The following is a 16,232-nucleotide window of genomic DNA, read 5'->3' on the forward strand; positions in this document are numbered from 1 at the left end:
CACTTCCTCTATGTAACCAGATAATTGCCGAGAAAGGCTGACTTGTAGTGGGCACATCTTCCTCCCTGATGTGATTATTCTCTGCAGCTGAAACTGAGACTCTCAGATCACTTCGTGTCTGCCAACAAAGAAGCAGCAGCTGCTGAAGATGACCAACTTCCTCATGTGTCACAGGATGATCAGACGTTGCAACAAAAGACATGCAGGTGGTCGAGAGAAGAGAAGAAGCTTACAGCACCTGGTATTCCCAAGAGATTTCCCATCCAAGTACTAACCAGGCCCAACACTGCTTGGCTTCCGAGATCAGACGAGGTCAGGCATGTTCAGGGTGGTGTGGCCGTAAGCAACAATGTCTCTGACAAATGTGCATTATATAGGTACTGGAATCATACGGTTCCTCTATGCAACCAGATAATTGCCGAGAAAGGCTGATGTGTAGCGGGCATATTATCTTCTCTGATGTGGTCATTCTCTGCAACTGAAACTGAGACTCTCAGATCACTTCGTGTCTTCCAACAAAGCAGCAGCAGCTGAAGATGACCAACTTCCTCATGTGTCACAGGGTGATCAGACGTTGCAACAAAAGACATGCAGGTTGTAGAGAGAAGAGAAAACGCTTACAGCACCTGGTATTCCCAAGCAGTCTCCCATTAAAGTACTAACCAGGACCAACCCTCCTTGGCTTCCGAGATCAGACGAGGTCGGGCATATTCAGGGTGGTGTGGCCGTAAGGAACAATTTCTGTGACAAATGTGCATTATATAGGTACTGGAATCATACACTTCCTCTATGTAACCAGATAATTGCAGAGAAAGGCTGACTTGTTATGGGCACATCTTCTTCCCTGATGTGATTATTCTCTGCAGCTGAAACTGAGACTCTCAGATCACTTGGTGTCTGCCAACAAAGCAGCAGCAGCTGAAGATGACCAACTTCCTCATGTGTCACAGGGTGATCAGGCGTTGCAACAAAAGACATGCAGGTTGTAGAGAGAAGAGAAAACGCTTACAGCACCTGGTATTCCCAAGCAGTCTACCATCCAAGTACTAACCAGGCTCAAACCTGCTTGGCTTCCGAGATCAGACGAGGTCGGGTATATTCAGGGTGGTGTGGCCGTAAGCAACAATAACTGTGACAAATGTGCATTATATAAGTACTGGAATCATACACTTCCTCTATGTAACCAGATAATTTCCGAGAAAGGCTCACTTGTTATGGGCACATCTTCTTCCCTGATGTGATCATTCTCTGCAGCTGAAACTGAGACTCTCAGATCACTTCGTGTCTGCCAACAAAGCAGCAGCAGCTGCTGAAGATGACCAACTTCCTCATGTGTCACAGGGTGATCAGACGTTGCAACAAAAGACATGCAGGTGGTAGAGAGAAGAGAAAAAGCTTACCATACCTGGCATTCCCAAGAGGTCTTCCATCCAAGTACTAACCAGGCCCAAACCTCCTTGGCTTCCGAGATCAGACGAGGTCGAGCATGTTCAGGGTGGTGTGGCCGTAAGCAACAGTGTCTCTGACAAATGTGCATTATATAGGTACTGGAATCATACGGTTCCTCTATGCAACCAGATCATTTCCGAGAAAGGCTGATGTGTAGTGGGCACATCTTCTTCCCTGACGTGATTATTCTCTGCAGCTGAAACTGAGACTCTCAGATCACTTTGTGTCTGCCAACAAAGCAGCAGCAGCTGAAGATGACCAACTTCCTCATGTGTCACAGGGTGATCAGACGTTGCAACAAAAGACATGCAGGTGGTAGAGAGAAGAGAAAAAGCTTACAGCACCTGGTATTCCCAGAGAGTCTATCATCCAAGTACTAACCAGGCCCAAACCTGCTTGGCTTCCGAGATCAGACGTGGTCAGGCATATTCAGGGTGGTGTGGCGGTAAGCAACCATAACTGTGACAAATGTGCATTATAAAGATATTGGAATCATACAGTTCCTCTATGTAACCAGATAATTGCCAAGAAAAGCTGATAAGTAGTGGGCACATCTTCTTCCCTGACGTGATTATTCTCTCGAGCTGAAACTGAGACTCTCAGATCACTTTGTGTCTGCCAACAAAGCAGCAGAAGCTGAAGATGACCAACTTCCTCATGTGTCACAGGGTGATCAGACGTTGCAACAAAAGACATGCAGGTGGTAGAGAGAAGAGAAAAAGCTTACAGCACCTCGTATTCCCAAGAGGTCTTCCATCCAAGTCCAAACCAGGCCCAACTGTGCTTGGCTTCCGAGATCAGACGAGGTCGGGCATGTTCAGGGTTGTGTGGCCGTAAGCAACAATGTCTCTGACAAATGTGCATTATATAGGTACTGGAATCATATGGTTCCTCTATGCAACCAGATAATTGCCGAGAAAGGCTGATGTGTAGCGGGCATATCATCTTCTCTGATGTGATCATTCTCTTCAGCTGAAACTGAGACTCTCAGATCACTTCGTGTCTGCCAACAAAGCAGCAGCAGCTGAAGATGACCACCTTCCTCATGTGTCACAGGGTGATCAGACGTTGCAACAAAAGACATGCAGGTGGTAGAGAGAAGAAAAAAAGCTTACAGCACCTGGTATTCCCAAGCGGTCTCCCATCAAAGTACTAACCAGGCCCAACCCTCCTTGGCTTCCGAGATCAGACGAGGTTGGACATATTCAGGGTGGTTTGGCCGTAAGCAACAATCTCTGTGACAAATGCGCATTATATAGGCAATCAAATCATATGGTTCCTCTATGTAACCAGATAATTGCAGAGAAAGGCTAACTTGTTGTGTGCATATCTTCTTCCCTGACGTGATAATTCTCTCCAGCTGAAAATGAGACTCTCAGATCACTTCGTGTCTGCCAACAAAGCAGCAGCAGCTGAAGATGACCAACTTCCTCATGTGTCACAGGGTGATCAGACATTGCAACAAAAGACATGCAGGTGGTTGAGAGAAGAGAAAAAGCTTAAAGCACCTGGTATTCCCAAAAGGTCTTCCATCCAAGTACAAACCAGGCCCAACTGTGCTTGGCTTCCGAGATCAGACGAGGGCGGGCATGTTCAGGGTGGTGTGGCCGTAAGCAACAATGTCTCTGAAAAATGTGCATTATATAGGTACTGGAATCATACGGTTCCTCTATGCAACCAGATAATTGCAGAGAAAGACTGATGTGTAGTGGGCACATCTTGTTCCCTGACGTGATCATTCTCTTCAGCTGAAACTGAGACTCTCAGATCACTTCGTGTTTGCCAACAAAGCAGCCGCAGCTGAAGATGACCAAATACCTCATGTGTCACAGGGTGATCAGACGTTGCAACAAAACACATGCAGGTGGTAGAGAGAAGAGAAAAACCTTACAGCACCTGGTATTCCCAAAAGGTCTCCCACCCAAGTACTAACCAGGCCCAACACTGCTTGGCTTCCGAGATCAGACGAGGTCAGGCAAATTCAGGGTGGTGTGGCCGTAAGTAACAATGTCTGTGACAAATGTGCATTATATAGGTACAGGAATCATACGGTTCCTCTATGTAACCAGATAATTGCTGAGAAAGGCTGATGTGTAGTGGGCACATCTTCTTCCCTGACGTGATTATTCTCTTCAGCTGAAACTGAGACTCTCAGATCACTTCGTGTCTTCCAACAAAGCAGCAGCAGCTGAAGATGGCCAACTTCCTCATGTGTCACAGGGTGATCAGACGTTGCAACAAAAGACATGCAGGTTGTAGAGAGAAGAGAAAACGCTTACAGCACCTGGTATTCCCAAGCAGTCTCCCATTAAAGTACTAACCAGGCCCAACCCTCCTTGGCTTCCGAGATCAGACGAGGTCAGGCTTATTCAGGGTGGTGTGGCCGTAAGGAACAATTTCTGTGACACATGTGCATTATATAGGTACTGGAATCATACACTTCCTCTATGAAACCAGATAATTGCCGAGAAAGGCTGACTTGTAGTGGGCACATATTCTTCCCTGATGTGATTATTCTCTGCAACTGAAACTGAGACTCTCAGATCACTCTGTGTCTGCCAACAAAGCAGCAGCAGCTGAAGATGACCAACTTCCTCATGTGTCACAGGGTGATCAGACGTTGCAAAAAAAGACATGCAGGTGGTAGAGAGAAGAGAAAAAGCTTACAGCACCTGGTATTTTCAAGCGGTCTCCCACCAAAGTACTAACCAGGCCCAACTCTTCTTGGCTTCCGAGATCAGACGAGGTCAGGCATATTGAGGGTGGTGTGGCCGTAAGCAACAATGTCTGTGACAAATGTGCATTATATAAGTACAGGAATCATACGGTTCCTCTATGTAACCAGATAATTGCTGAGAAAGGCTGATGTGTAGTGGGCACATCTTCTTCCCTGACGTGATTATTCTCTTCAGCTGAAACTGAGACTCTCAGATCACTTCGTGTCTGCCAACAAAGCAGCAGAAGCTGAAGATGACCAACTTCCTCATGTGTCACAGGGAGATCAGACGTTGCAACAAAAGACATGCAGGTTGTTGAGAGAAGAGAAAACGCTTACAGCACCTGGTATTCCCAAGCAGTCTCCCATTAAAGTACTAACCAGGCCCAACCCTCCTTGGCTTCCGAGATCAGACGAGGTCGGGTATATTCAGGGTGGTGTGGCCGTAAGCAACAATGTCTCTGACAAATGTGCATTATATAGGTACTGGAATCATACGGTTCCTCTATGCAACCAGATCATTTCCGAGAAAGGCTGATGTGTAGTGGGCACATCTTCTTCCCTGATGTGATTATTCTCTGCAGCTGAAACTGAGACTCTCAGATCACTTGGTGTCTGCCAACAAAGCAGCAGCAGCTGAAGATCACCAACTTCCTCATGTGTCACAGGGTGATCAGACGTTGCAACAAAAGACATGCAGGTTGTAGAGAGAAGAGAAAACGCTTACAGCACCTGGTATTCCCAAGCAGTCTACCATCCAAGTACTAACCAGGCTCAAACGTGCTTGGCTTCCGAGATCAGACGAGGTCGGGTATATTCAGGGTGGTGTGGCCGTAAGCAACAATAACTGTGACAAATGTGCATTATATAAGTACTGGAATCATACACTTCCTCTATGTAACCAGATAATTTCCGAGAAAGGCTCACTTGTTATGGGCATATCTTCTTCCCTGATGTGATCATTCTCTGCAACTTAAACTGAGACTCTCAGATCACTTCGTGTCTGCCAACAAAGCAGCAGCAGCTGCTGAAGATGACCAACTTCCTCATGTGTCACAGGGTGATCAGACGTTGCAACAAAAGACATGCAGGTGGTAGAGAGAAGAGAAAAAGCTTACCACACCTGGTATTCCCAAGAGGTCTCCTATCCAAGTACTAACCAGGCCCAAACCTCCTTGGCTTCCGAGATCAGACGAGGTCGAGCATGTTCAGGGTGGTGTGGCCGTAAGCAACAATGTCTCTGACAAATGTGCATTATATAGGTACTGGAATCATACGGTTCCTCTATGCAACCAGATCATTTCCGAGAAAGGCTGATGTGTAGTGGGCACATCTTCTTCCCTGACGTGATTATTCTCTGCAGCTGAAACTGAGACTCTCAGATCACTTTGTGTCTGCCAACAAAGCAGCAGTAGCTGAAGATGACCAACTTCCTCATGTGTCACAGGGTGATCAGACGTTGCAACAAAAGACATGCAGGTGGTAGAGAGAAGAGAAAAAGCTTACAGCACCTGGCATTCCCAAGAGGTCTTCCATCCAAGTACAAACCAGGCCCAACTGTGCTTGGCTTCCGAGATCAGACGAGGTCGGGCATGTTCAGGGTTGTGTGGCCGTAAGCAACAATGTCTCTGACAAATGTGCATTATATAGGTACTGGAATCATACGGTTCTTCTATGCAACCAGATAATTGCCGAGAAAGGCTGATGTGTAGCGGGTAAATCATCTTCTCTGATGTGATCATTCTCTGCAACTGAAACTGAGACTCTCAGATCACTTCGTGTCTGCCAACAAAGCAGCAGAAGCTGAAGATGACCAACTTCCTCATGTGTCACAGGGTGATCAGACGTTGCAACAAAAGACATGCAGGTGGTAGAGAGAAGAGAAAAAGCTTACAGCACCTGGTATTCCCAAGCGGTCTCCCATCAAAGTACTAACCAGGCCCAACCCTCCTTGGCTTCCGAGATCAGACGAGGTTGGACATATTCAGGGTGGTTTGGCCGTAAGCAACAATCTCTGTGACAAATGCGCATTATATAGGTAATCAAATCATATGGTTCCTCTATGTAACCAGATATTTGCAGAGAAAGGCTGATATGTAGCGGGCATATCTTGTTCCCTGACGTGATAATTCTCTCCAGCTGAAAATGAGACTCTCAGATCACTTCGTGTCTGCCAACAAAGCAGCAGCAGCTGAAGATGACCAACTTCCTCATGTGTCACAGGGTGATCAGACATTGCAACAAAAGACATGCAGGTGGTTGAGAGAAGAGAAAAAGCTTAAAGCACCTGGTATTCCCAAGAGGTCTTCCATCCAAGTACAAACCAGGCCCAACTGTGCTTGGCTTCCGAGATCAGACGAGGAAGGGGATGTTCAGGGTGGTGTGGCCGTAAGCAACAATATCTCTGAAAAATGTGCATTATATAGGTACTGGAATCATACGGTTCCTCTATGCAACCAGATAATTGCAGAGAAAGGCTGATGTGTAGTGGGCACATCTTGTTCCCTGACGTGATCATTCTCTTCAGCTGAAACTGAGACTCTCAGATCACTTTGTGTTTGCCAACAAAGCAGCCGCAGCTGAAGATGACCAAATACCTCATGTGTCACAGGGTGATCAGACGTTGCAACAAAAGACATGTAGGTTGTAGAGAGAAGAGAAAACGCTTACAGCACCTGGTATTCCCAAGCAGTCTCCCATTAAAGTACTAACCAGGCCCAACCCTCCTCGGCTTCCGAGATCAGACGAGGTCAGGCTTATTCAGGGTGGTGTGGCCGTAAGGAACAATAACTGTGACAAATGTGCATTATATAAGTACTGGAATCATACACTTCCTCTATGTAACCAGATAATTTCCGAGAAAGGCTCACTTGTTATGGGCATATCTTCTTCCCTGATGTGATCATTCTCTGCAACTTAAACTGAGACTCTCAGATCACTTCGTGTCTGCCAACAAAGCAGCAGCAGCTGCTGAAGATGACCAACTTCCTCATGTGTCACAGGGTGATCAGACGTTGCAACAAAAGACATGCAGGTGGTAGAGAGAAGAGAAAAAGCTTACAGCACCTGGTATTCCCAAGCGGTCTCCCATCAAAGTACTAACCAGGCCCAACCCTCCTTGGCTTCCGAGATCAGACGAGGTTGGACATATTCAGGGTGGTTTGGCCGTAAGCAACAATCTCTGTGACAAATGCGCATTATATAGGTAATCAAATCATATGGTTCCTCTATGTAACCAGATATTTGCAGAGAAAGGCTGATATGTAGCGGGCATATCTTGTTCCCTGACGTGATAATTCTCTCCAGCTGAAAATGAGACTCTCAGATCACTTCGTGTCTGCCAACAAAGCAGCAGCAGCTGAAGATGACCAACTTCCTCATGTGTCACAGGGTGATCAGACATTGCAACAAAAGACATGCAGGTGGTTGAGAGAAGAGAAAAAGCTTAAAGCACCTGGTATTCCCAAGAGGTCTTCCATCCAAGTACAAACCAGGCCCAACTGTGCTTGGCTTCCGAGATCAGACGAGGAAGGGGATGTTCAGGGTGGTGTGGCCGTAAGCAACAATATCTCTGAAAAATGTGCATTATATAGGTACTGGAATCATACGGTTCCTCTATGCAACCAGATAATTGCAGAGAAAGGCTGATGTGTAGTGGGCACATCTTGTTCCCTGACGTGATCATTCTCTTCAGCTGAAACTGAGACTCTCAGATCACTTTGTGTTTGCCAACAAAGCAGCCGCAGCTGAAGATGACCAAATACCTCATGTGTCACAGGGTGATCAGACGTTGCAACAAAAGACATGTAGGTTGTAGAGAGAAGAGAAAACGCTTACAGCACCTGGTATTCCCAAGCAGTCTCCCATTAAAGTACTAACCAGGCCCAACCCTCCTCGGCTTCCGAGATCAGACGAGGTCAGGCTTATTCAGGGTGGTGTGGCCGTAAGGAACAATAACTGTGACAAATGTGCATTATATAAGTACTGGAATCATACACTTCCTCTATGTAACCAGATAATTTCCGAGAAAGGCTCACTTGTTATGGGCATATCTTCTTCCCTGATGTGATCATTCTCTGCAACTTAAACTGAGACTCTCAGATCACTCTGTGTCTGCCAACAAAGCAGCAGCAGCTGAAGATGACCAACTTCCTCATGTGTCACAGGGTGATCAGACGTTGCAAAAAAAGACATGCAGGTGGTAGAGAGAAGAGAAAAAGCTTACAGCACCTGGTATTTTCAAGCGGTCTCCCACCCAAGTACTAACCAGGCCCAACTCTGCTTGGCTTCCGAGATCAGACGAGGTCAGGCATATTCAGGGTGGTGTGGCCGTAAGCAACAATGTCTGTGACAAATGTGCATTATATAAGTACAGGAATCATACGGTTCCTCTATGTAACCAGATAATTGCTGAGAAAGGCTGATGTGTAGTGGGCACATCTTCTTCCCTGACGTGATTATTCTCTTCAGCTGAAACTGAGACTCTCAGATCACTTCGTGTCTTCCAACAAAGCAGCAACAGCTGAAGATGACCAACTTCCTCATGTGTCACAGGGTGATCAGACGTTGCAACAAAACACATGCAGGTGGTAGAGAGAAGAGAAAAAGCTTACAGCACCTGGTACTCCCAAGCTGTCTCCCATCCAAGTACTAACCAGGTACAACCCTGCTTGGCGTCCGAGATCAGACGAGGTCAGGCTTCTTCAAGGTGGTGTGGCCGTAAGCAACAATGTCTCTGACAAATGTGCATTATATAGGTACTGGAATCATACGGTTCCTCTATGCAACCAGATAATTGCCGAGAAAGGCTGATGTGTAGCGGGCAAATAATCTTCTCTGATGTGATCATTCTCTGCAACTGAAACTGAGACTCTCAGATCACTTCGTGTCTGCCAACAAAGCAGCAGCAGCTGCTGAAGATGACCAACTTCCTCATGTGTCATAGGGTGATCAGACGTTGCAACAAAAGACATGCAGGTGGTAGAGAGAAGAGAAAAAGCTTAAAGCACCTGGTATTCCCAAGAGGTCTTCCATCCAAGTACTAACTAGGCCCAACCCTCCTTGGCTTCCGAGATCAGACGAGGTCGGGCATGTTCAGGGTGGTGTGGCCGTAAGCAACAATGTCTCTGACAAATGTGCATTATATAGGTACTGGAATCATACGGTTCCTCTATGCAACCAGATCATTTCCGAGAAAGGCTGATGTGTAGTGGGCACATCTTCTTCCCTGACGTGATTATTCTCTGCAGCTGAAACTGAGACTCTCAGATCACTTCGTGTCTGCCAACTACGGTTCCTCTATGCAACCAGATAATTGCCGAGAAAGGCTGATGTGTAGCGGGCAAATCATCTTCTCTGATGTGATCATTCTCTGCAACTGAAACTGAGACTCTCAGATCACTTCGTGTCAGCCAACAAAGCAGCAGCAGCTGAAGATGACCAACTTCCTCATGTGTCACAGGGTGATCAGACGTTGCAACAAAAGACATGCAGGTGGTAGAGAGAAGAGAAAAAGCTTACAGCACCTGGTATTCCCAAGCTGTCTCCCATCCAAGTACTAAGGAGGCTCAACCCTGCTTGGCTTCCGAGATCAGACGAGGTCGGGCATGTTCAGGGTGGTGTGGCCGTAAGCAACAATGTGTCTGACAAATGTGCATTATATAAGTACAGGAATCATACGGTTCCTCTATGTAACCAGATAATTGCTGAGAAAGGCTGATCTGTAGTGGGCACATCTTCTTCCCTGAAGTGATTATTCTCTTTAGCTGAAACTGAGACTCTCAGATCACTTGGTGTCTGCCAACAAAGCAGCAGCAGCTGAAGATCACCAACTTCCTCATGTGTCACAGGGTGATCAGACGTTGCAACAAAAGACATGCAGGTTGTAGAGAGAAGAGAAAACGCTTACAGCACCTGGTATTCCCAAGCAGTCTACCATCCAAGTACTAACCAGGCTCAAACGTGCTTGGCTTCCGAGATCAGACGAGGTCGGGTATATTCAGGGTGGTGTGGCCGTAAGCAACAATAACTGTGACAAATGTGCATTATATAAGTACTGGAATCATACACTTCCTCTATGTAACCAGATAATTTCCGAGAAAGGCTCACTTGTTATGGGCATATCTTCTTCCCCGATGTGATCATTCTCTGCAACTTAAACTGAGACTCTCAGATCACTTCGTGTCTGCCAACAAAGCAGCAGCAGCTGCTGAAGATGACCAACTTCCTCATGTGTCACAGGGTGATCAGACGTTGCAACAAAAGACATGCAGGTGGTAGAGAGAAGAGAAAAAGCTTACCACACCTGGTATTCCCAAGAGGTCTCCTATCCAAGTACTAACCAGGCCCAAACCTCCTTGGCTTCCGAGATCAGACGAGGTCGAGCATGTTCAGGGTGGTGTGGCCGTAAGCAACAATGTCTCTGACAAATGTGCATTATATAGGTACTGGAATCATACGGTTCCTCTATGCAACCAGATCATTTCCGAGAAAGGCTGATGTGTAGTGGGCACATCTTCTTCCCTGACGTGATTATTCTCTGCAGCTGAAACTGAGACTCTCAGATCACTTTGTGTCTGCCAACAAAGCAGCAGTAGCTGAAGATGACCAACTTCCTCATGTGTCACAGGGTGATCAGACGTTGCAACAAAAGACATGCAGGTGGTAGAGAGAAGAGAAAAAGCTTACAGCACCTGGCATTCCCAAGAGGTCTTCCATCCAAGTACAAACCAGGCCCAACTGTGCTTGGCTTCCGAGATCAGACGAGGTCGGGCATGTTCAGGGTTGTGTGGCCGTAAGCAACAATGTCTCTGACAAATGTGCATTATATAGGTACTGGAATCATACGGTTCTTCTATGCAACCAGATAATTGCCGAGAAAGGCTGATGTGTAGCGGGTAAATCATCTTCTCTGATGTGATCATTCTCTGCAACTGAAACTGAGACTCTCAGATCACTTCGTGTCTGCCAACAAAGCAGCAGAAGCTGAAGATGACCAACTTCCTCATGTGTCACAGGGTGATCAGACGTTGCAACAAAAGACATGCAGGTGGTAGAGAGAAGAGAAAAAGCTTACAGCACCTGGTATTCCCAAGCGGTCTCCCATCAAAGTACTAACCAGGCCCAACCCTCCTTGGCTTCCGAGATCAGACGAGGTTGGACATATTCAGGGTGGTTTGGCCGTAAGCAACAATCTCTGTGACAAATGCGCATTATATAGGTAATCAAATCATATGGTTCCTCTATGTAACCAGATATTTGCAGAGAAAGGCTGATATGTAGCGGGCATATCTTGTTCCCTGACGTGATAATTCTCTCCAGCTGAAAATGAGACTCTCAGATCACTTCGTGTCTGCCAACAAAGCAGCAGCAGCTGAAGATGACCAACTTCCTCATGTGTCACAGGGTGATCAGACATTGCAACAAAAGACATGCAGGTGGTTGAGAGAAGAGAAAAAGCTTAAAGCACCTGGTATTCCCAAGAGGTCTTCCATCCAAGTACAAACCAGGCCCAACTGTGCTTGGCTTCCGAGATCAGACGAGGAAGGGGATGTTCAGGGTGGTGTGGCCGTAAGCAACAATATCTCTGAAAAATGTGCATTATATAGGTACTGGAATCATACGGTTCCTCTATGCAACCAGATAATTGCAGAGAAAGGCTGATGTGTAGTGGGCACATCTTGTTCCCTGACGTGATCATTCTCTTCAGCTGAAACTGAGACTCTCAGATCACTTTGTGTTTGCCAACAAAGCAGCCGCAGCTGAAGATGACCAAATACCTCATGTGTCACAGGGTGATCAGACGTTGCAACAAAAGACATGTAGGTTGTAGAGAGAAGAGAAAACGCTTACAGCACCTGGTATTCCCAAGCAGTCTCCCATTAAAGTACTAACCAGGCCCAACCCTCCTCGGCTTCCGAGATCAGACGAGGTCAGGCTTATTCAGGGTGGTGTGGCCGTAAGGAACAATAACTGTGACAAATGTGCATTATATAAGTACTGGAATCATACACTTCCTCTATGTAACCAGATAATTTCCGAGAAAGGCTCACTTGTTATGGGCATATCTTCTTCCCTGATGTGATCATTCTCTGCAACTTAAACTGAGACTCTCAGATCACTTCGTGTCTGCCAACAAAGCAGCAGCAGCTGCTGAAGATGACCAACTTCCTCATGTGTCACAGGGTGATCAGACGTTGCAACAAAAGACATGCAGGTGGTAGAGAGAAGAGAAAAAGCTTACAGCACCTGGTATTCCCAAGCGGTCTCCCATCAAAGTACTAACCAGGCCCAACCCTCCTTGGCTTCCGAGATCAGACGAGGTTGGACATATTCAGGGTGGTTTGGCCGTAAGCAACAATCTCTGTGACAAATGCGCATTATATAGGTAATCAAATCATATGGTTCCTCTATGTAACCAGATATTTGCAGAGAAAGGCTGATATGTAGCGGGCATATCTTGTTCCCTGACGTGATAATTCTCTCCAGCTGAAAATGAGACTCTCAGATCACTTCGTGTCTGCCAACAAAGCAGCAGCAGCTGAAGATGACCAACTTCCTCATGTGTCACAGGGTGATCAGACATTGCAACAAAAGACATGCAGGTGGTTGAGAGAAGAGAAAAAGCTTAAAGCACCTGGTATTCCCAAGAGGTCTTCCATCCAAGTACAAACCAGGCCCAACTGTGCTTGGCTTCCGAGATCAGACGAGGAAGGGGATGTTCAGGGTGGTGTGGCCGTAAGCAACAATATCTCTGAAAAATGTGCATTATATAGGTACTGGAATCATACGGTTCCTCTATGCAACCAGATAATTGCAGAGAAAGGCTGATGTGTAGTGGGCACATCTTGTTCCCTGACGTGATCATTCTCTTCAGCTGAAACTGAGACTCTCAGATCACTTTGTGTTTGCCAACAAAGCAGCCGCAGCTGAAGATGACCAAATACCTCATGTGTCACAGGGTGATCAGACGTTGCAACAAAAGACATGTAGGTTGTAGAGAGAAGAGAAAACGCTTACAGCACCTGGTATTCCCAAGCAGTCTCCCATTAAAGTACTAACCAGGCCCAACCCTCCTCGGCTTCCGAGATCAGACGAGGTCAGGCTTATTCAGGGTGGTGTGGCCGTAAGGAACAATAACTGTGACAAATGTGCATTATATAAGTACTGGAATCATACACTTCCTCTATGTAACCAGATAATTTCCGAGAAAGGCTCACTTGTTATGGGCATATCTTCTTCCCTGATGTGATCATTCTCTGCAACTTAAACTGAGACTCTCAGATCACTCTGTGTCTGCCAACAAAGCAGCAGCAGCTGAAGATGACCAACTTCCTCATGTGTCACAGGGTGATCAGACGTTGCAAAAAAAGACATGCAGGTGGTAGAGAGAAGAGAAAAAGCTTACAGCACCTGGTATTTTCAAGCGGTCTCCCACCCAAGTACTAACCAGGCCCAACTCTGCTTGGCTTCCGAGATCAGACGAGGTCAGGCATATTCAGGGTGGTGTGGCCGTAAGCAACAATGTCTGTGACAAATGTGCATTATATAAGTACAGGAATCATACGGTTCCTCTATGTAACCAGATAATTGCTGAGAAAGGCTGATGTGTAGTGGGCACATCTTCTTCCCTGACGTGATTATTCTCTTCAGCTGAAACTGAGACTCTCAGATCACTTCGTGTCTTCCAACAAAGCAGCAACAGCTGAAGATGACCAACTTCCTCATGTGTCACAGGGTGATCAGACGTTGCAACAAAACACATGCAGGTGGTAGAGAGAAGAGAAAAAGCTTACAGCACCTGGTACTCCCAAGCTGTCTCCCATCCAAGTACTAACCAGGTACAACCCTGCTTGGCGTCCGAGATCAGACGAGGTCAGGCTTCTTCAAGGTGGTGTGGCCGTAAGCAACAATGTCTCTGACAAATGTGCATTATATAGGTACTGGAATCATACGGTTCCTCTATGCAACCAGATAATTGCCGAGAAAGGCTGATGTGTAGCGGGCAAATAATCTTCTCTGATGTGATCATTCTCTGCAACTGAAACTGAGACTCTCAGATCACTTCGTGTCTGCCAACAAAGCAGCAGCAGCTGCTGAAGATGACCAACTTCCTCATGTGTCATAGGGTGATCAGACGTTGCAACAAAAGACATGCAGGTGGTAGAGAGAAGAGAAAAAGCTTAAAGCACCTGGTATTCCCAAGAGGTCTTCCATCCAAGTACTAACTAGGCCCAACCCTCCTTGGCTTCCGAGATCAGACGAGGTCGGGCATGTTCAGGGTGGTGTGGCCGTAAGCAACAATGTCTCTGACAAATGTGCATTATATAGGTACTGGAATCATACGGTTCCTCTATGCAACCAGATCATTTCCGAGAAAGGCTGATGTGTAGTGGGCACATCTTCTTCCCTGACGTGATTATTCTCTGCAGCTGAAACTGAGACTCTCAGATCACTTCGTGTCTGCCAACTACGGTTCCTCTATGCAACCAGATAATTGCCGAGAAAGGCTGATGTGTAGCGGGCAAATCATCTTCTCTGATGTGATCATTCTCTGCAACTGAAACTGAGACTCTCAGATCACTTCGTGTCAGCCAACAAAGCAGCAGCAGCTGAAGATGACCAACTTCCTCATGTGTCACAGGGTGATCAGACGTTGCAACAAAAGACATGCAGGTGGTAGAGAGAAGAGAAAAAGCTTACAGCACCTGGTATTCCCAAGCTGTCTCCCATCCAAGTACTAAGGAGGCTCAACCCTGCTTGGCTTCCGAGATCAGACGAGGTCGGGCATGTTCAGGGTGGTGTGGCCGTAAGCAACAATGTGTCTGACAAATGTGCATTATATAAGTACAGGAATCATACGGTTCCTCTATGTAACCAGATAATTGCTGAGAAAGGCTGATCTGTAGTGGGCACATCTTCTTCCCTGAAGTGATTATTCTCTTTAGCTGAAACTGAGACTCTCAGATCACTTCGTGTCTTCCAACAAAGCAGCAGCAGCTGAAGATGGCCAACTTCCTCATGTGTCACAGGGTGATCAGACGTTGCAACAAAAGACATGCAGGTGGTAGAGAGAAGAGAAAAAGCTTAAGGCACCTGGTATTCCCAAGCGGTCTCCCATTCAAGTACTAACCAGGCCCAACCCTGCTTGGCTTCCGAGATCAGACGAGGTTGGGCTTATTCAGGGTGGTGTGGCCGTAAGCAACAACATCGGTGACAAATGTGCATTATATAGGTACTGGAATCATACGGTTCCTCTATGCAACCAGATAATTGCCGAGAAAGGCTGATGTGTAGCGGGCAAATAATCTTCTTCCCTGACGTGATAATTTTCTCCAGCTGAACATGAGACTCTCAGATCACTTCGTGTCTGCCAACAAAGCAGCAGAAGCTGAAGATGACCAACTTCCTCTTGGTCACAGGGTGATCAGACGTTGCAACAAAAGACATGCAGGTGGTAGAGAGAAGAGAAAAAGCTTAAGGTACCTGGTATTCCCAAGCGGTCTCCCATTCAAGTACTAACCAGGCCCAACCGTGCTTGGCTTCCGAGATCAGACGAGGTCGGGCTTATTCAGGGTGGTGTGGCCGTAAGCAACAATATCGGTGACAAATGTGCATTATATAGGTACTGGAATCATACACTTCCTCTGTATAACCAGATAATTGCCGAAAAAGGCTGACTTGTAGTGGGTTCATCTTCCTCCTTGATGTGATTATTCTCTGGAGCTGAAACTGAGACTCTCAGATCACCTCGTGTCTATCAACAAAGCAGCAGCAGCTGAAGATGACCAACTTCTTCACGTGTCACAGGGTGATCAGACGTTGCAACAAAAGACATGCAGGTGGTAGAGAGAAGAGAAAAAGCTTACAGCACCTGGTATTCCCAAGCTGTCTCCCATCCAAGTACTAACCAGGTACAACCCTGCTTGGCGTCCGAGATCAGACGAGGTCGGGCTTATTCAGGGTGGTGTGGCCGTAAGCAACAACGTCTCTGACAAATGTGCATTATATAGGTACTGGAATCATACGGTTCCTCTATGTAACCAGATAATTGCTGAGAAAGGCTGAT

At 46.5% G+C, this 16,232-nt stretch overlaps 41 pseudogenes; all 41 read right to left on the reverse strand.

Annotated features, from left to right (window-relative positions):
- Positions 1-226: 226 nt before the first annotated feature.
- Positions 227-345, reverse strand: LOC140300841 (5S ribosomal RNA; annotated as a pseudogene).
- A 269-nt stretch (positions 346-614) lies between these two features.
- On the reverse strand, positions 615-733 carry LOC140291008 (5S ribosomal RNA; annotated as a pseudogene).
- A 269-nt stretch (positions 734-1,002) lies between these two features.
- LOC140269395 (5S ribosomal RNA) lies at positions 1,003-1,121 on the reverse strand (annotated as a pseudogene).
- Positions 1,122-1,393: 272 nt separating this feature from the next.
- Positions 1,394-1,512, reverse strand: LOC140295126 (5S ribosomal RNA; annotated as a pseudogene).
- A 269-nt stretch (positions 1,513-1,781) lies between these two features.
- On the reverse strand, positions 1,782-1,900 carry LOC140294846 (5S ribosomal RNA; annotated as a pseudogene).
- A 269-nt stretch (positions 1,901-2,169) lies between these two features.
- Positions 2,170-2,288, reverse strand: LOC140296911 (5S ribosomal RNA; annotated as a pseudogene).
- Positions 2,289-2,557: 269 nt separating this feature from the next.
- LOC140316789 (5S ribosomal RNA) lies at positions 2,558-2,676 on the reverse strand (annotated as a pseudogene).
- Positions 2,677-2,945: 269 nt separating this feature from the next.
- LOC140294992 (5S ribosomal RNA) lies at positions 2,946-3,064 on the reverse strand (annotated as a pseudogene).
- Positions 3,065-3,333: 269 nt separating this feature from the next.
- On the reverse strand, positions 3,334-3,452 carry LOC140309546 (5S ribosomal RNA; annotated as a pseudogene).
- Positions 3,453-3,721: 269 nt separating this feature from the next.
- LOC140291576 (5S ribosomal RNA) lies at positions 3,722-3,840 on the reverse strand (annotated as a pseudogene).
- Positions 3,841-4,109: 269 nt separating this feature from the next.
- Positions 4,110-4,228, reverse strand: LOC140283016 (5S ribosomal RNA; annotated as a pseudogene).
- A 269-nt stretch (positions 4,229-4,497) lies between these two features.
- On the reverse strand, positions 4,498-4,616 carry LOC140299916 (5S ribosomal RNA; annotated as a pseudogene).
- Positions 4,617-4,885: 269 nt separating this feature from the next.
- Positions 4,886-5,004, reverse strand: LOC140289748 (5S ribosomal RNA; annotated as a pseudogene).
- A 272-nt stretch (positions 5,005-5,276) lies between these two features.
- On the reverse strand, positions 5,277-5,395 carry LOC140292371 (5S ribosomal RNA; annotated as a pseudogene).
- Positions 5,396-5,664: 269 nt separating this feature from the next.
- LOC140291051 (5S ribosomal RNA) lies at positions 5,665-5,783 on the reverse strand (annotated as a pseudogene).
- A 269-nt stretch (positions 5,784-6,052) lies between these two features.
- Positions 6,053-6,171, reverse strand: LOC140316795 (5S ribosomal RNA; annotated as a pseudogene).
- A 269-nt stretch (positions 6,172-6,440) lies between these two features.
- Positions 6,441-6,559, reverse strand: LOC140297089 (5S ribosomal RNA; annotated as a pseudogene).
- Positions 6,560-6,828: 269 nt separating this feature from the next.
- Positions 6,829-6,947, reverse strand: LOC140295705 (5S ribosomal RNA; annotated as a pseudogene).
- Positions 6,948-7,219: 272 nt separating this feature from the next.
- Positions 7,220-7,338, reverse strand: LOC140316798 (5S ribosomal RNA; annotated as a pseudogene).
- A 269-nt stretch (positions 7,339-7,607) lies between these two features.
- LOC140297091 (5S ribosomal RNA) lies at positions 7,608-7,726 on the reverse strand (annotated as a pseudogene).
- A 269-nt stretch (positions 7,727-7,995) lies between these two features.
- Positions 7,996-8,114, reverse strand: LOC140295706 (5S ribosomal RNA; annotated as a pseudogene).
- Positions 8,115-8,383: 269 nt separating this feature from the next.
- Positions 8,384-8,502, reverse strand: LOC140301150 (5S ribosomal RNA; annotated as a pseudogene).
- Positions 8,503-8,771: 269 nt separating this feature from the next.
- Positions 8,772-8,890, reverse strand: LOC140296059 (5S ribosomal RNA; annotated as a pseudogene).
- A 272-nt stretch (positions 8,891-9,162) lies between these two features.
- Positions 9,163-9,281, reverse strand: LOC140282310 (5S ribosomal RNA; annotated as a pseudogene).
- Positions 9,282-9,678: 397 nt separating this feature from the next.
- On the reverse strand, positions 9,679-9,797 carry LOC140292991 (5S ribosomal RNA; annotated as a pseudogene).
- Positions 9,798-10,066: 269 nt separating this feature from the next.
- LOC140289749 (5S ribosomal RNA) lies at positions 10,067-10,185 on the reverse strand (annotated as a pseudogene).
- A 272-nt stretch (positions 10,186-10,457) lies between these two features.
- LOC140292372 (5S ribosomal RNA) lies at positions 10,458-10,576 on the reverse strand (annotated as a pseudogene).
- Positions 10,577-10,845: 269 nt separating this feature from the next.
- LOC140291052 (5S ribosomal RNA) lies at positions 10,846-10,964 on the reverse strand (annotated as a pseudogene).
- Positions 10,965-11,233: 269 nt separating this feature from the next.
- LOC140316805 (5S ribosomal RNA) lies at positions 11,234-11,352 on the reverse strand (annotated as a pseudogene).
- Positions 11,353-11,621: 269 nt separating this feature from the next.
- LOC140297092 (5S ribosomal RNA) lies at positions 11,622-11,740 on the reverse strand (annotated as a pseudogene).
- Positions 11,741-12,009: 269 nt separating this feature from the next.
- LOC140295707 (5S ribosomal RNA) lies at positions 12,010-12,128 on the reverse strand (annotated as a pseudogene).
- A 272-nt stretch (positions 12,129-12,400) lies between these two features.
- On the reverse strand, positions 12,401-12,519 carry LOC140316811 (5S ribosomal RNA; annotated as a pseudogene).
- A 269-nt stretch (positions 12,520-12,788) lies between these two features.
- LOC140297093 (5S ribosomal RNA) lies at positions 12,789-12,907 on the reverse strand (annotated as a pseudogene).
- A 269-nt stretch (positions 12,908-13,176) lies between these two features.
- LOC140295708 (5S ribosomal RNA) lies at positions 13,177-13,295 on the reverse strand (annotated as a pseudogene).
- A 269-nt stretch (positions 13,296-13,564) lies between these two features.
- On the reverse strand, positions 13,565-13,683 carry LOC140301151 (5S ribosomal RNA; annotated as a pseudogene).
- Positions 13,684-13,952: 269 nt separating this feature from the next.
- Positions 13,953-14,071, reverse strand: LOC140296060 (5S ribosomal RNA; annotated as a pseudogene).
- Positions 14,072-14,343: 272 nt separating this feature from the next.
- LOC140282317 (5S ribosomal RNA) lies at positions 14,344-14,462 on the reverse strand (annotated as a pseudogene).
- A 397-nt stretch (positions 14,463-14,859) lies between these two features.
- Positions 14,860-14,978, reverse strand: LOC140292994 (5S ribosomal RNA; annotated as a pseudogene).
- Positions 14,979-15,247: 269 nt separating this feature from the next.
- Positions 15,248-15,366, reverse strand: LOC140312106 (5S ribosomal RNA; annotated as a pseudogene).
- Positions 15,367-15,637: 271 nt separating this feature from the next.
- LOC140266966 (5S ribosomal RNA) lies at positions 15,638-15,756 on the reverse strand (annotated as a pseudogene).
- Positions 15,757-16,025: 269 nt separating this feature from the next.
- Positions 16,026-16,144, reverse strand: LOC140290585 (5S ribosomal RNA; annotated as a pseudogene).
- Positions 16,145-16,232: the final 88 nt, after the last annotated feature.

This window comes from Leuresthes tenuis, unplaced genomic scaffold (assembly GCF_036924035.1).
Source record: "Leuresthes tenuis unplaced genomic scaffold, fLeuTen1.0.hap1 SCAF_1, whole genome shotgun sequence".
In the NCBI taxonomy this organism is placed as follows: Eukaryota; Metazoa; Chordata; class Actinopteri; order Atheriniformes; family Atherinopsidae; genus Leuresthes; species Leuresthes tenuis.